The sequence below is a fragment of the Kogia breviceps genome, unplaced genomic scaffold (genome assembly GCF_026419965.1).
Source record: "Kogia breviceps isolate mKogBre1 unplaced genomic scaffold, mKogBre1 haplotype 1 scaffold_373, whole genome shotgun sequence".
NCBI lineage: Eukaryota > Metazoa > Chordata > Mammalia > Artiodactyla > Physeteridae > Kogia > Kogia breviceps.
This window is the reverse complement of record NW_026711812.1, coordinates 17,501-25,000: the sequence shown is the minus strand read 5'-3', so window position 1 is coordinate 25,000 and position 7,500 is coordinate 17,501.

The following is a 7,500-nucleotide window of genomic DNA, read 5'->3' as shown; positions in this document are numbered from 1 at the left end:
TATGTTTTGTGGTATGTCTACTTAAAAACAGTCTCGCCCAGACCTTTTGGGTCACTTTAGAAACTTCAGAGTTGGCATAAGTGGAATGATGGGGAATTCGTGGAATGTCTGGATCCTTTCCAAAGATAACCTATGGAAACGTTCGTTCATGGCTCGACAAGTCTCAGTGGACCTACTTCTGTCTCCTTATTACAGAAAGACTAAAGATGTTTCGATGTATGAGTCCACACCTCTGGCATCACTCTGGGGAAAAGAAAACATTTTTAAAAAGTGACACTGTGTGAAAATGTATGCTGGTGAAATGGAATCATCCCTTTGCCAGTCCAGAATCACTGGTGTCACAGACGCCGTTCACCCTGGCTTCCTAGTTCCTGTTCATGACCGATTCAGGTTTCTGAGGGTTCCGAATTCTGATTGTCCTTTTCTTGTTTTCTTCTCCATTCGTGTCTCAAAGAACTTTACGTTCCAAAAATATTTTTTAACCTACCAAATCATAGATTGTCCGTTTGTCACAAAAACTTTTAGGTTGAGAGATCTTTTCTTTCTTCCTTCCTTCCTTCCTTCCTTCCTTCCTTCCTTCCTTCCTTCCTTCCTTCCTTCCTTCCTTCCTTCGTCCCTCCCTCCCTCCCTCTCCTCTCCTCTCCTCTTGTCTCCTCTCCTCTCCTCTCCTTCCTCTCTCTCTCTCTCTCTCTCTCTCTCTCCTCTTTCTTTCTTTCTTTCTTTCTTTCTTTCTTTCTTTCTTTCTTTCTTTCTTTCTTTCTTTCTTTCTTTCTTTCTTTCTTTCTTTCTTTCTTTCTTTCTTTCTTTCTTTCTTTCTTTCTTTTTCTTTCTTTCTTTCTATCCCCCAAGTCTGTGCGTTGTGTTTCTTTCACTTTGTTCTGTTCCTAGGTACTAGGGATTTCTTTTAAATTCCATTAGCTTAAATAAGGGGCTTTGCATTTTTTGGCGAAAGCACCAGAAATGTATTTTCTCATTGAGTGTCGGAATGTTGTTTGCCGTGGATGAGGCAGGCTCTCCTTCTGCCAGATGACTGACGATTGGATGGAGGACAAGAGTACACGTGAGTAGGATCACGAACACTTACTGACGTTTCAGAGGACCTTAAATGAAAAACAGAGAAGCCTAGCCTCCCCCCTCCCCGCCCTGTAAAATTCGTCTGAAGTGGAGAGAAGACCTTGTTAAAAAATCATTTTGCTTTTCGTTCGATCCACATGGTGCGTGGATTTCCTAGCAGAAACTTAAGCGAGGTGTGTGTTCATCATTCAGCAGAATTCTAATTCTCTAGTTCTAAGGAAAACTACTCCAACGCTTGAGGAAGTCACCTTCCCGTGCAATCCTTAGGGAAAGCTCCCACCAAATTTAAGGATAGGAAATTTGGTTTGTAAACAAACGAGAGTCTTCATTTGGCGACCTTTGGTAGAAGTGGGGTGGGGGGGTTGTCTCACTTTCCATGGTTCCACTGTGCACACATGTCAATGACTAGGTGAAATCGCACCAAGAGCCTAACTACGTGTTTCAAATGTCAGTTTCCGCGATGGATGAACGGTAGCTGCGTCAAGTTCAAAGTCTGCTGCTTCCCGTTCGGTCTGCAGTGACTCCACCGATAACAAACGTGCGTGCCCCGTGTCCGGGGACCGATCCTCTTTCAGAGCCTGTCGGTGATTGCCTGGCGTGTATGTGTCTGTTTCCCAGGTCACACGCAGTGTGTCGTTGTGTTGCCCCCCGCCCCGGTCTGGTCTCCCCCGTCCATGGAAAATAAAAAGAAAGAATTGCCCGGGAACGACGAAAGTGCGGCTAAGAAACCCAAAATGATGACGCTGGGAGTCATCACTTGGATGGGGTTAGGAGACACCTGGGCATGCCTAGGACAACGCTGCCACCGTGTGAGAGACCAGCGCAAGGAGAGCTGAAGAAAACAAAGAAAAAAAAGGAGGAGGAGGAAGGGGAGGAGGAGGAGGAGGAGGAGGAGGAGGAGGAGGAGGAGGAGGAGGAGGAGGAGGAAGAGGGTGGGGGGCGGGCGGGGGTGCGGGTGGGGGGAGGACAGGCTGAAGATGTCTCCAGGCGATGACGTTGGTGAAACCGTTCCCATTCAGAAAAGCACTTCCAGAGAAGAGAGTTCAGGACCCAGAGGGCACAAAGGGTTATCGTGTTGGAGGCTGATCTTCAGTTAGGGGAATAACAAGCAAACACACAAAACCTAGGACTGCTTATCCAGATGTAGAAAAGATACCACGCCAAGAAGGCAGGCAGGAGAGCAATGTTGAAGATTGCTGTTCCTAGGACCTTCCAAAATGAATCGGAGGCTTTCATGGCATGCTTTCTGTGACGGTCCACCACTCAATAAATCGTACTTTGGCTCTCTTTTTATTTCTCTACCTTTTAAATGGTGAGCGAGTAAGAGAGTTTTAAAATGTTTTGATAGGATTTTTTTTTTTTTTTTTTTTTTTTTTTGTGGTACGCGGGCCTCTCACTGTTGTGGCCTCTCCCATTGCGGAGCACAGGCTCCGGACGCGCAGGCCCAGCGGCCATGGCTCACGGGCCCAGCCGCTCCGCGGCATGTGGGATCTTCCCGGACCAGGGCACGAACCCGTGTCCCCTGCATCGGCAGGCGGACTCTCAACCACTGCGCCACCAGGGAAGCCCCCTGATAGGATTTTTGAATGTCGTGGGAGAACGGTATTTTCCCCCCGTGGATGAACAAGATTGCTTTTTCGAGCTTCACCTTTCACGGTCATTTTAGGGTCCTGAACTGCCCTGCCAAGTGAGCCCTGTGTGTCGCTGTGTCCCTTCAGAAGGGTTGGTGCTTGATGACATCATGATATCGAAATCTTGATGGTTGACTTACAGGACCACTGTTGGGAGTTTGTTTGTCGTCTTAATCTTCCTTACCTACTGCACTCACGTGACTGTCCACTCTTTGTCTCACTTCTCTCTCCGCACCCCCACCCCCCACCCGGTCCTTCTCTCATAGATATAGACGTACGGGCACAGAGAGCGCTAACAGTGCGTCCGTACCTATCTCTCCATCGTTACAGGTGTTGGTACAGATAGACATGTACATGTCGTCTTTACCCCCTCCGTGGGCACTTAGTGGAGTTGCTGGGTCGCATGGTAGTTTTCTGTGCAGTGTTTTGAGGGACTTCCTTTCTGTTTTCCATACTGCTGTCTTTTGTCGGAGAGCCGTTCTCTCACCCGCCGGGTGACATCTCTGAGTCCTCCCTCCGGCGTGCCACGGTGGTGGTGGTCTCTCTCAGCTTGAAAAATACGTGTTGGATCGGGAGGAAGGAGGCACTTTTTCTGCTTGTACGAACTTGCTGTCGCAACTCCAGATCCTGTGCCTGTCCGAATATCTTCGTCCAGAGAGATGCGTGTGTGCGCTTTTTTCGTTGCCCCGTTGAATTCTTTCACTAAAAGAGGTTTTCTGTTTTATTTCTGTTTGTTTTGTTGTTGTGTTTTGTTTGTTTGGTTTTTACTAAGAAAGTTGTGTTCTTTCTTTCTTTCTTTTTTCTTTTTTTCTTTTTTTCTCTTCTTCTTTTTTTTCTCTAATGAAAATGTTCTGTTCTGGCCTCCTGCCCACTTTTCTCACTGGGTCGCTTGTTTTCTGGAGGCTGAATTGTGTGAGGTCTTGGTCTGTTTTGGATAGGCTCCCCTGACGGGATGTGCTTGGGCTTGTCCTAGGCCTTTATACGTCCACGTCCACGTATACGTATGCCACAAGCGTACGTAATGTGTGTACGTATGCGATACGTGCACGCTTTTCTCTTTGTTTTAAAGGCCAGAGAAGTTCTACAGCTTGACTTCTTGGTTGGTATGGTTTGGTGTGGTCCTGGTGGGACTACGGTTCGCTGTCAGTACTCACCGCACTCCACACACACACGCACGCACACACACGCTCACACACACTCGCACTCAGAGTGTTGCCTTGTGTCGACGTACCGGAACTCAGTTTCTTTAGTGGATGGCTATTGACTCCACCCTCGCCCCCTCCCCACCAGCCGCCCGCATTCCCCCAACCCCCGCCTCACCCGCCCCCACCCCCCCCCACCCCCGCCCGGCCCGTGATGGATCGTGGTCAGTCCGTTATGAAATCCATGTTCTCGTGACCGCAAGTGCATTTTCCCCACCCTCGCAGCACCGATGTGTTGTCTTTGGACGAATTCCTGCGTTGTTCCCTGAGCGCTTGCCTGGTTTCGGTTTGCCAGTCCCCGACTTCCGTCCCTCTCTCTCTCCCTCCCTCCCTCCCTCCGTCCGTCCCTCCGTCCTTACATCCGTCCCTCCGTCCCTCCGTCCCTCCATCCGTCCCTCCCTCCTTCCCTCTCTCCCTCCCTCCCTCCCTCCCTCCCTCCCTCCCTCCCCCCCCCCCGTCCGGGCAGCCGGGGATCTTGCTCGTGCCCCTCTGGGCAACCCGTGCCGGGCGCCCCGGGCCCCGCCGGCGTCTCCGCGGGATTTCCCCCCGCCCAGGAATCGCGTTGGGGAGCGCGTCTCCTCCGAGACAGCCTCCCGGCGACATCTCCCCGGCTTCCCCCGCCCCCCACCCCCCCACCCCCGTCTGCTGCCCGGGTCGCACCGTGTCGTGTCGTGCCGACCGGGGAGCTAGCTCCGAGATGGACGACACGGGGCCGCCGCGCCAGACGCCCGCCGCCTCGTCCCGGGCTGAGCTCGGGCGTTTGGGCGGCCCGGCGCTGCCGCCGCGTCCTCGGTGGCCGGCCGGCGACAGGGATCCGGCCCGGGGACGTTGGAGCCGGTTGTCGGGAGCCACCTGGCGGCCGCTTTTATATTGTCCCTTGTCTCTGGAGCTTCGGCGACCTTCGTGAGGGCTGTGAGTCGGCCGCCGGGCCCGAGGCAGAGTTCCGGCAGCCAGGCGACGCTGGTGGCCACTGTCCCGGTGGCGCCCAGGCGTGGGCGCCTCCTGCTGTCGCTTGAGATTGGGCGTGCAGGTCTATGAGGGTGTGACCGTCGCCGCGCTCTCGAGCCGCTCTGGGGGACCGCCTGGCCCGGTCGACCAGCATCCGTCCGCTCCCCTCCGGCCGCGGGGACCGACCCGGCCACCCGACACGACCTGGGCCGGGCCGCCGCGGTGGGAAGGGAGAGGGTCTTCCGCGCCCTCCGGAGCGCCTGCGGATGGGCGGTCGGTCGGGCTTTCTCCTGGCTCACCCTTTGGAGCGTTCATTCCCCGACCCCCCCACCCTCCCTTCCTCTCTTCCGCGGTCCCCACAGCGCCCCGCTCCGGAAGGTGGGGGACCGGCCCGGGCCCGTGCGTTTAGGTTAGGCCGGTGGCGGGCGCGACGGGCTCGGTGGCGGGCGCGCGTGGGGCCCCTCCCGGTGGTCGGATTCTTTCTCACCGATGTTTGGCCGAGTCGGACTCGGGAGGTGGGGACCGGCCTGGGCCGCGAGGGGTGACCCGGAGAGACCGGCCCGGGCCCGGGCCCGGGCCCGGGTGCGGTCCCTCCCTCGTGGGCTCTGGTCGCCTGGGAGGCGCCTCCCGGGGCAAAATGTTTCCAAGTGCCCCTGGGTCCGTGGACGTGGACGGACCGGGCCTTGCTCGCGCGGGTGGCCGGGGAGGGCGCACCCGGCCCTTCAGCGTGCCCACGGGGGGTCCTGGTCGGCGGACTTTGAGTTTTTTCTCACCCTCCCTCCCCCGCCCCCTCTCCTCCACCCGCCGCGAGTCCCGGCCGGGGTGGGGGTGGGGACCGGCCCGCCCGAGCCGTCCTGGGTGGCCCGGATAGGGCGGTCCGGATAGGGCGGCCCGGGCCCGGGCGCGGTCCCCCGTGGGGCCCGCTCGTCGGAGACGGCCGAGTGAGATATTTCTTTTCCTTTCACCAAGTCTTGGCCCGGAGACTCGGAGGGACCGGTACCTGCCCGTGCGGGTGAACCGGGGAGGGCGACCCGGCTCGCGGCCCTCTCCCACGTTTGCCCGCCCCGCTTGGCCCGCCCCCCCTCCCCCCCACCCCCACCCCCCCCCACTCCCCCCAAGCTCCTCGGGTCGACCAGATGGCCCCGAGAGCTCCGGGGCTGGTGTGGATGGGGAAGTGTTGGGGACAGGCGGCCGGACCGAGGTCCCGGGGACCCCCCCTGCGACGCGTGCGTGGGCCCCGCTGCCGGGCGCCGTGATTTTTTTCGCCCGAAATGGGCCTTTTTTGCCACCAGATAGGTGCTGACACGGTCTTCTCTGGCGTCTGTCGCTGAGGACTTTGGGAGTCTGGACGCGCGCAGGGTTCTGGGCTTTGGATCGCCGTCTGGTGGCCGAGCCGACCCTCGCCACTTGAGCCGCCCGCCTGGGCCTGCGCGCCGGCTCTCGTGTGTGCGTCCGGCTGACCCGACCCGCGGTGCCGCCTCCGGTCTCTGGCTCACCCGAGGGCGGCGGGGCGGCGGGGCGTTGGGTCTTCTACCCCGTGTGACTCCCCTCCCCGCCGCAGGCACCCGGTGGTGGCTGAGACGACGACCCCACCCCGCAGGCTCCGTGCCACGTGTCAGGCGTTCTCCTCACTCGCGGGGTCGTCGGCCACCTTTGCCTGAGAGAAAAAAAAAAAAAAAAAAAAGAAAGAGGGGGTTTGGGGTGCCGCCGGTGAGGCCGAAGCAGGCTCCTCTGGTGATGGTCCTCGCTGTGCGTGCCCCTCCCCTTCGGGGCCTGGTGGTCCCTGGCTCTCTGGCATGACTGATCGATGTGGTGATGTCGCGCTCTCCTGGGCCGGGCCTTAAGGTCGCGCCAGACGAGGGACGGACGTTCTTGGCGAACGGGACCGCTCTTCTCGTTCTGTCCGCGGGCCTCCCCGCCTCTCTCCTCACGCTCTCCCGGCCTGTCGAGGGGTGTGGGGAAGGGCAGGGGTGGTGGTCCCCGGCCCTGACCTTCGGCCTCCCGCCCCCTGCCTCACGGCGTGGGTGGCGGGGCCGTGGTCCTCGGACGCAGCAGACGCTCTCGCTTCGCCTCCTTGGCGTGTTGCCCCCGTGGGCGGTCCTCCCCGCGTTGGTGGGGGGGTGCCGTCCCGCCGCTGCGCCGCGCGCCCCTGCCGGCGCGTGAGCGTGCCTCGTTCGATCCTCTGTGGTGCCCCTGGAGCGCTCCAGGTCGTCCCTCAGGTGCCCGAGGCCGAGCGGTGGTGTCGTTCCCTTCTCCCAGCGTGCTCCTCGGGGTCCCCGCCGCCGCGGTGGTGCGTCCCGTGAGTGGCTCTCTTGGGGGGGTCGAGACGGTAAGGGAGGCGTGCCTCTGTTTTCCCTCCCTCGGTTGGGGGAAACAGGGGCCGCCTCGTCGCGGTCGTCCTCCCACGGTGTTGCTGTGGCACGGGGGGACTGACTCGGGCCAGGCGAGCGTCCGCGTGTGCCCACCCTCCCCCCCCACGTGTGTGTGTGTTTGTGGCGGTCGGGGGGGAGGGGGTCGCACGCGGGCGTGGGTGGCGAGCGCGTTGGGCCGGGGCCTGTGAGAGAAGGGGGTCTTTCCGCCCCTCTCGGGCGTGCTCCCTCCTCTCGGGGCCCCCGATGGACGGGCCTGGGGGCGGCGGAGGTTGT